Here is a 10,506-nt window from a genome sequence, read left to right as displayed (position 1 = left end):
TATTCCGCACTTCACCCACACAAAGTCAGCAGTTTTCTTGTAGCTTACATGAGAATGGTGCAGGTGAATCCCTGAGAAGAGGCTTTTGATTCACCAATTCAAAGTTTTACCCCTGACATACTGAAACCCTACGTTACACGTCTATATAACAACCTAAAACCTAAACGAAAAGAGAAACACTTTGGATAACAAAGTATGTAATCAGATAAAGCAGACAGGACACAATAACATCTGACTGCTTTTTAAAAGATGGTTTTGTGCATAATTTTGTTGAATTTCTTTATAGTTCTAAGTACCACCACATAAAAAGAATCACAATACAATTTTTCACTCACTGGTTGGTCAGCTTACCTTCAGAGCATTAAGCTCTGTTTTGGTCGATAGTACCGATCGTGCTAATGCACAATTATTGGTAGCAGGAGCTGAAAAGGATGAAATGACAAAAAGAGCCAGAAGCATTGGGAGCAGCATCCATGAAGAGGTGGAGGTAGAGGATCCAGTCATGATGACAATAATAGATATAGACCTGAGAGCTTACGCTGAAATATTCTTTTAGATTTTCAGTCAATATTTTAATTCAAATAATTGAATTAAAATATATAAACTGTTAACTGTATAAACTGTTAACTGTTTATACACCTTTATCAGTTTTCGTCCCAAGTGTTGTTGCATGAACCTTCTACTGAGTTTGTGGATAGGTGATAGCTTGCCACCTTTTTAATACACCGGGTCGACACATTTCCAAACTTTGGGGAATCCCTACTTGTGTGTCCATTAGGTGATGCTCCCACACAGGATGTCCTTAGTCAATAGGACCCTGACATGGTGGCAAGACTGATACAGCATGTTTGTGCTCATGCTAGCCACATATCAGTGAGATCTCACTACTTATGACTGTCGCGGCATTTCCTCACCTCTGTGAAGAGCTGGCCGTCACTGTACAGAGGAAAATAAGTCAGATACTTTCTCTTTTGTAGTTTGGTGGCTGTGCACTGAGATCAGGTTTTATCCAGCCAGCAGCTCTGAGACTTGGTGTCAACTTGGTGAAACAGGTAACAATGTAGCACGATGGTAGAACTTGGAGAAAATTTAATTTGATTGTATTTATACAGCTCCAAATCACAACAAGTTCATCATATTGTAATGATAATAATGTCGTTTATTGATCCCCATGGGAAAATTACTCTCTCTGCAATTGAACCATTCTCTCAGTGAAGCAGTGGGCAGCCTCTAAGCAGGCACTGTAAAGTGCTTTGAGTGCTCAGAAGAGTAGTAAAGCACTATATAACAACCAGTCCATTTACCTTTTAGCAGTAAATGCATGTAAATGTCACTTTCCAGTGATTATTTTCATGTTGACTTGTAATAAAATATCTCTGCTGTTACTGCAGTTGTAACTTTGCATACATTTCATCTTTTGGAGCATGAGAAGGACACAGTGGACTTTACAGTTCTGTGTAGCATAGCAGAGAAAACAAAAGACATGCATAGATTCATGCTTTTGTCTAGTTGGCTAAGAATCTTACAATAATAGTATTTTTGTGGGCTAAGTGAATGACCAGTTGTATTATTTTGTTGGCCATTATATGCACAATGCCAGTTACAGAGGTTGGGGACCGCTGCTCCAGACCATGCACCTGAACATATAAAAGTGATGAGCACCTCTTTCATTGAATTTTGAGTGTTTTAATCAACCTTGTTACACCTGTGGGAATCCACTCACTCGCTTACTGACTGAATTTGGTGGCAAAAAAATGTTTTTGTGCTAATTTAAGAGCAGTTAAATCACACCGGTCCATCTTAACCAGGAACACTAAAGTAAGGGGCGGGAGGTGAACACAACCGGAGGGCTAATCTGTGCTTCTCTTTTTACTGTGTGAGAAAAGGGTGATGGAGAACACAGTGTAGTGGAAGAATGGGTGAAACTGAAGACTTACGGAGCTCAAGGCCGGAGCTGAACAACAACACCCTGATAACGACTGTGTTGAGTCTGTTCCTTCCCATTCCATGCAAGGCCACCTGGGTTGGCTGGAAGACTGTTTACTTAGCCTGGCAGGGCGAAGGACACTGTCTCAGCTGAGCTATGGACACGCACACACATACATATACTGATAAGCACTCACTGACGCATCACCCTCCCTACCCCGGATCCAACGCTTACCTCCCCTCTGATGTGGACATCGGGTCAGCTGGAGGCGCAGTCGAAGATTGCAGCGGTGCCAGATCAGATGTGCACACTGGAACTCTTTCCCATGTTGCTGTCTGTGTTTATTGTGTTATGGTGTGTTGATATCTATGCATTCCTGTATTATCCTTCTGTGTTACGTATTTCCATGTTTTTTTCCTCGCTACCGAGCCTGACCTGTCTCCCCAATGTGATGTTTGTATTGTATGTACGGTCAGCAAGGTCTGTCATCTCGGTTGTGGGCAAAAGACCTGCAGCTGACAAATAAAAGCTATCTCTCACAGGCTAGCAGTCTTGGCACAAGCAGCGAAAGCAGATATGAGGAGATGTGTGGAGATGAGAAATGAAATGAGAAGAAAAATTCTCCCTTGTTTTCTTGTGAACCTATAAACATACTGAAAAATTATGCAAGTAACTGACATTTGTTTGTTATAGAAATCTGCAACCTGCTGTTGTTTAGTAAGATAAAATGTGTCAGACAAAGTTGGATGAACAAATATTAATTTTCATGTAATTACTTGTGCTTTTGGAAACTGTAAAGTTTGACCTTTTATTATGGAAATAAATGTTGGCATTTAATAAAAGTCAAATTCACCCAAGAAAAGCTTAATAATCTTTCATGTTGTGTTCGGGTCCAATTTGACTGATTTACAACTTAAAACACTCATAAATATTGTGTTTTACATCTGATTGCCTCAAGGCCTTCTGACATCCTCCAGACCAGCGGTCTCCAACCTTTTTTTGCGCCACGGACCGGTTTATGCCCGACAATATTTTCACGGACCGGCCTTTAAGGTGTCGCAGATAAATACAACAAAATAAAACTAGTACCAGTACTGAAAAAAAGAAGATTTATTCATAACACACGTGAAAAGACCCAGGAAAACAGAGTTAACGATAAAAACGATAACAAAATAACGCTGAAAACCGATAAAAACCCTGAAAACCAGACATTTCACACCTGAGCCTCAACTCTCGCGGCCCGGTACCAAACGACCCACGGACCGGTACCGGTCCGAGGCCCGGGGGTTGGGGACCGCTGCTCCAGACCATGCACCTGAACATATAAAAGTGATGAGCACCTCTTTCATTGAATTTTGAGTGTTTTAATCAACCTTGTTACACCTGTGGGAATCCACTCACTCGCTTACTGACTGAATTTGGTGGCAAAAAATGTTTTTGTGCTAATTTAAGAGCAGTTAAATCACACCGGTCCATCTTAACCAGGAACACTAAAGTAAGGGGCGGGAGGTGAACACAACCGGAGGGCTAATCTGTGCTTCTCTTTTTACTGTGTGAGAAAAGGGTGATGGAGAACACAGTGTAGTGGAAGAATGGGTGAAACCGAAGACTCGGACTTACTTAACATTCTCTTATTAACTGAAATTAAAATCAAGCCTTTCAGAACCTTAACTCTGTGTTTTATGTGACAGAAAGAAATTAAGGCAAACATCTCTAATTTGCACGTCTTCACCCGAGCCATGCAAATGATCAGTTCTGAATTTTGATCAGATTCTGGAACAGCATTCATTATGATTTTGGTAGAAGAACATTACATCAGGAACTGAAAACAAGCAGTACATGACCAAGTTTTCAGAGTTCACTAGAAGTGTTCAATACAAAGTGTATTTCACCCAGCTGCAGTGAAGGGTTGCTGCTGTGGTGAAGACAGATATTAGTAAAGTGTCAAGATTAGCTTTATGAACCATCCCCATCCTTGCATTTTGAAACTAGACACTCTGTCCGGCTTACCATTTACCAGTCACATCAGCTTTTGACATATCATGCCTTTTGAACATGTTAAAGTAGTTAAAATATGAAATAAACACAAGAGAATAAATGATCCTATTAAAATAAATACTAAATGAACATTGACGTTTTTGTAAAAACAAGTTTTGAGGAGTGATTTAAAAGCAGACAGCTTGCTAACTGCAGCTGCTCCATCCCTTTTGCATTGAGGCGGGCTGTGGGAAGAGTTAGGAGAGGTGGGGTTAGGTTAAAGTAATAAATAAAAGTTTAAATGAGTTTGGTATCTTAAACTGATTTAAACTGGTTTGGTATCTGGTGGCCAATGTAGTGGAGCAAGGGTAGGAGGGATATGCAGTCTCTGATAAAGGTTTTGAAAAGACTGGAGGGGAAATATTCCTCTTCCATACTGGTCGATTGCTTGTCATCTTTATTTTAGTCATTAGACACCATCTTGCTCAATTATTCCATTACATTCCCCTGGAATTACCGACCAAGACACTTTGTTAATGTTGGTGGCAATGTGGGTGCAAACCTCACACAGAATTCCACTGATGAAGTAAAATGATAACAACGTGGCTTTGTTTCCTCTGCAAAACTAATTTTGCTTTGAAGGTTTTCAAGCTGCCGTGTGAAAGAAAGAAGACAAAAAGTTAAAAGATCATTTTTTTAAAAGAGGTATCGTGACAAACAAAACAAAATCTAGCACATTTTCGCACTAAAAGCCTAACATATCGTTCGTTTGTGACACAGACGAACTCAGCAGCGATTCTTAGAAAGTAAAACCACCTCGCCACATCTGAGAATTGCTGCTTTATCAGAGGGATACGAAATGGAAGAGTTCAGGAAGTTAGGGCGCACAGAGGTGCACGTCGCTTTGGTATCAAGCTAGTCTCCAGTATAAATGAATTAAACTTAATTTTATACCCATAAATCTCCATTTGAACTGGTCTGTGTTATGTAATTCATTTTGCTTTGCTAGATGACCTCATACGCCTTTGTTAAAAAACAAAACTAATTACAAAAAAGAAGCAGACACCTTTTCATCTTTCTTTCAACAACATGTTATAAAAAGGGTTGTGAAGTAACGTTTTGTGTATCTACAACATTTTGCGGTGTGATGTTGGCCCGCCCTTTGCAGCTATAACAGCTTCCTCTGGCAAGACCTTCCACGAGGTGCAGCTGCGTGTTTATGGACCATGCCGGCCTGACAGGTCTTTAACACGGCAGTATCGCTTTACCCAGCTGTGCTAGCTAATTATAGGTCACTCTCCAACCTCTCTTTATTTTCAAAGATTCTTAAAATATCAGGTTTATTTGGTTTATTTAAAGCAGGGGTCTCAAGCTTAAATGAGCTGTGGGCCACTGCTATCACTGTCGTCTCCTGTGAGGGCCACTTCAGTGTTCAAGTAGCACAAAAAAACAAGCAAACAAACAAATGAGAAAGCACAAACATTTCCAAAATTCTAATGTTTTGTTGTATTTTTAAAATTTCAAATTTTGTATAACAAGACAAATTTTTTCCTCTCACTCTTAACTAACTGAAGCCTTTCATTAAACTACCAGTTAAACACTTTTTCTGTCCGGACCCGTGGCAGCACCTCTGCTATAATTTTGTTCCTATTTGTTGAAATTTAATGCAGACATAAGTGTACACATTAGTTTTTGACTGCTCACACGTGTGTACTCTCTGCTGCACATATTAAACCATTTTGTGCTTTTAAAAAAACGTATTTTAACATTGCACTCAGCAACGAACAGAACAAGTAACTTCAAGGGTCAAACTGCGTTGTATTTATTCACGTCAATATATGGGGTCACAAGTATGGGTGGCGTGGGCCACAAGTGGCCCCTGGGCCACGAGTTTGAGACCCCTGATTCAAATCATCACAGCGACAGTGATTCGGAAATCAGAGACTTTTAATATTAGGCTTCAAGCTTTCCCTTCTAATAAAGCATATAGTTAGGCCTGGATCAGGTGACCCTGTCACGCTGCACAGGCCTCGGCTGCTGGGGATTCCCATGATGCATTGAGCATTTCTTCTTCTCTTCGTTAGTAAAGAGTTGTGAACAAATGCATTTACTGAGACTTTAAAGACAAACTTCAGCTCTCAGCTTTACTTATTGCTTTTGCAATAGGAGTTGGGAAATTCAAATACAATTTCCATAACTGAACTTGTTTTTGCTTTTTTGTGATTTTAATAAATAAATCACCCTGTCTAATGTTTCTTTAACTTTATGGATGTTTTCTTCTTTCGGGACTTGATGAGCACTCGGGCCATATTTTTATACATTTACAGCAGTTGTTGTACTCGTAGATGTGACAATGAGTTTTGTTTCTGATTCACCAAAAGTCACGTTTTCTAATGTTTTCTAATGTAAATATCTTTGCAGATCTTTAATTTGTGGAGCCTTTCATTCAGACCAAAGTTCACTCTAAATGTTCTGTAAGACCTTTTCATCTGAAGTTGCTGATATAAGGTCACCAAAAACACCAGGACACAAACTTGTCAAGGGGTCATCAAAATTATTCATCATGTTGTAGAAACGCGTTGTAAACGTTCCTATGAGAGACTCACACCTCGTTTGTCAGCTCACTGAGGTTAACCACTCTGCAAATATGAAAGTGTTACTAAATAAACACAAAAGGATGTGAAATGAGTAAGAGGCCGTCGGCATTCTCTGTTTAGACATTTTGGGGAAAATACTTGTTTTACTTTTTGGCCAGATAGGATCAGACCTGTTCATCTCAGTAGGTGATGTCCATCAGAGGAGGTGGGGTTTGTGTTACTTCACCAGTAAGCTGAGCTACAGTGGAAGTGGCAAACACAATGCAGAGTTGCCCTTTCTGCTGTGGTTAGGCAGCAGAAATACGAGGCCCTTACTCTGCGATTACTGCTGATGAAATTTCAGTGTTTTACACTTGTTTCAATAACATTTGGCAAACTCAAGAAACGTATCATACATACACACACACACACATATATATATATAATATATATTTAATATATAATTTATTACGTGATCCTCTTTGAAAGCAACAGATAAAAACAATATAGTAATATAGTATATATAATATAATGTATATAATATAATATAATATATATAATATAATATAATATAATATAATATATATAATATAATATATATAATATAATATAATATAATATAATATAATATAATATAATATAATATAATATAATATAATATAATATATATAATATAATATAATATATATAATATAATATAATATATATAATATAATATAGCAAAAAACAAAAACAAAACTCCGATGTACAAATCCTGGAATTACCTCACATTTGACTTAAGATAACGGAAATTAGTAACAATAATAATAATAAAAAAAAACCCTACTTAGATTTTTACACATCTGGCATCAAAAATGTGTTTTTGGTGTGTGTGTCATCAACATGTAATCCATTTTTTTCAACTATTTGATGCAAACAAACACAACTTTCTAGGGAAACAACCTCACACCATCTCTAAGTATGTCTGTGGTTTGGGGTTTCTTTAGTGCCTCGAGGTCTGGGAAACTTTGAAGCATGACACTTTGAAGATAATCTGAGGCCAACTGTCCAAAGTGTCAAAGGCTGAACACACGTTAACCTTTTCCTCAGAAAAACATTGAAAGCTAAAATGTATTTGCTCAATACCTAAATGAATGGAGGAGTTGATATTCCTTGTGATTTTGTGATTTTCAGCTTTATCTGTGGCTGATGAAAGTAAAATAAATTAAAAAAAAATCAGCAAAAATGTGATGTAGCCGACTATCTAAACTGATATGGTTTATAACACATAAATATATCACATTGGTAGGATATGCATAACATAAAATGCTACAACAATAAATAATTTCTTAATTAAATATTTTTGTTTATAGCAAAGTGTAATATACAAATCTGTACTTACCTACTTGGGCTGTGTTTGAATTGTGTGAGCCGTTGTGGAGTGCTGTTTGGTTCATTTTCTTAAGCACACATCTGGTTGTGGTCTATCCACTCCACTGGGGCACAAACTTGGGTTCATCAGGACCCTACACCACCAGGCAGAAAAAAGGGAGCATATAAAAACACAAAAAATAAAGAAAGCAAGAAGACATCAACCACGGAGAAACAGAACCACAGACAGGGTCAGTTTGAATGTCTGAGCACACCCCAGACCCGGAAACACCTTCAGACAAAAAAAACTGGTTGAGCCAAAGAAGAAAACTCCCCACCACAAGCTAAAGAACATCTGTCATGGTCCTCCGGTTTGCCTTGGGTTGCTGTCTTCACCCCCTCCCGCCAGGGCAGCGCCTTCTGCAGACTCATCATTCCTGATCATTCCAGCCTGTACTTAAGACCTGGGCGGCGTACTGTTCCTCCCTGGATCGTTGTACTTACCTCAGTTAGTGTAGTCTCTTCTTAGTGAATTCCCTTGTGTTTCCTGGTTTTCTTCAAACAGCTGTTTGTCCATCTCCTCATACAGATCTCCCTGGATCCTTCTTGGCTGAGGATCAGTGAGGATCTGCGTGGAGTAGATGGAGTACAGGGAGTGCAGAATTATTAGGCAAGTTGTATTTGTGAGGAATAATGTTATTATTGAACAACAACCATGTTCTCAATGAACCCAAAAAACTCATTAATATCAAAGCTGAATGTTTTTGGAAGTAGTTTTTAGTTTGTTTTTAGTTTTAGCTATTTTAGGGGGATATCTGTGTGTGCAGGTGACTATTACTGTGCATAATTATTAGGCAACTTAACAAAAAACAAATATATACCCATTTCAATGATTTATTTTCACCAGTGAAACCAATATAACATCTCCACATTCACAAATATACATTTCTGACATTCAAAAACAAAACAAAAACAAATCAGCGACCAATATAGCCACCTTTCTTTGCAAGGACACTCAAAAGCCTGCCATCCATGGATTCTGTCAGTGTTTTGATCTGTTCACCATCAACATTGCGTGCAGCAGCAACCACAGCCTCCCAGACACTGTTCAGAGAGGTGTACTGTTTTCCCTCCTTGTAAATCTCACATTTGATGATGGACCACAGGTTCTCAATGGGGTTCAGATCAGGTGAACAAGGAGGCCATGTCATTAGTTTTTCTTCTTTTATACCCTTTCTTGCCAGCCACGCTGTGGAGTACTTGGACGCGTGTGATGGAGCATTGTCCTGCATGAAAATCATGTTTTTCTTGAAGGATGCAGACTTCTTCCTGTACCCCTGCTTGAAGAAGGTGTCTTCCAGAAACTGGCAGTAGGACTGGGAGTTGAGCTTGACTCCATCCTCAACCCGAAAAGGCCCCACAAGCTCATCTTTGATGATACCAGCCCAAACCAGTACTCCACCTCCACCTTGCTGGCGTCTGAGTGGGACTGGAGCTCTCTGCCCTTTACCAATCCAGCCACGGGCCCATCCATCTGGCCCATCAAGACTCACTCTCATTTCATCAGTCCATAAAACCTTAGAAAAACCAGTCTTGAGATATTTCTTGGCCCAGTCTTGACGTTTCAGCTTGTGTGTCTTGTTCAGTGGTGGTCGTCTTTCAGCCTTTCTTACCTTGGCCATGTCTCTGAGTATTGCACACCTTGTGCTTTTGGGCACTCCAGTGATGTTGCAGCTCTGAAATATGGCCAAACTGGTGGCAAGTGGAATCTTGGCAGCTGCACGCTTGACTTTTCTCAGTTCATGGGCAGTTATTTTGCACCTTGGTTTTTCCACACGCTTCTTGCGACCCTGTTGACTATTTTGAATAAAACGCTTGATTGTTCGATGATCACGCTTCAGAAGCTTTGCAATTTTGAGACTGCTGCATCCCTCTGCAAGATATCTCACTATTTTTGACTTTTCTGAGCCTGTCAAGTCCTTCTTTTGACCCATTTTGCCAAAGGAAAGGACGTTGCCTAATAATTATGCACACCTGATATAGGGTGTTGATGTCATTAGACCACACCCCTTCTCATTACAGAGATGCACATCTCCTAATATGCTTAATTGGTAGTAGGCTTTCGAGCCTATACAGCTTGGAGTAAGACAACATGCATGAAGAGGATGATGTGGACAAAATACTCATTTGCCTAATAATTCTGCACTCCCTGTAGATGGAGTGTGTTTTTGCCACAGACTGAACGAAGAACCTGGAGCCCCCCTTCCCCAGATCACTGTATATGTATATATTTCGCTTGGTGTTGATATTAAATTCCCCCTTCGACTGCACAGTTTGAGACATGGCTCACCCAGCGTGACAGCGTCATATCTGAAAAAACAAACAAAACACTTAAATGTTTGCTTTATTTCCTGTGTTTACCTTTACTAATAGCTCTATCTCTAATATCTCTCTGTGTGATAATAATGTCTGCTATAATGAGACACAACACATTTCCTTATGAAATTTCTCTATGCCTGCAGTAGTGGGCCTACTGTTGCTTTTAAACAAATGTTAAACTGCATGTATCTGACTGTTTTGAAGCGGTTAAGTTAAATTATATTGTACATCAAATTATGTGTGCAGTGATTTCTGTTTTTATTTCAAAGGGGAGAGGTGTAACAATTAAAATGTGCA

Source organism: Aulonocara stuartgranti (genome assembly GCF_965226115.1).
Source record: "Aulonocara stuartgranti genome assembly, chromosome: 2".
Taxonomy (NCBI): domain Eukaryota; kingdom Metazoa; phylum Chordata; class Actinopteri; order Cichliformes; family Cichlidae; genus Aulonocara; species Aulonocara stuartgranti.
Note: the sequence above shows the minus strand (reverse complement) of the source record.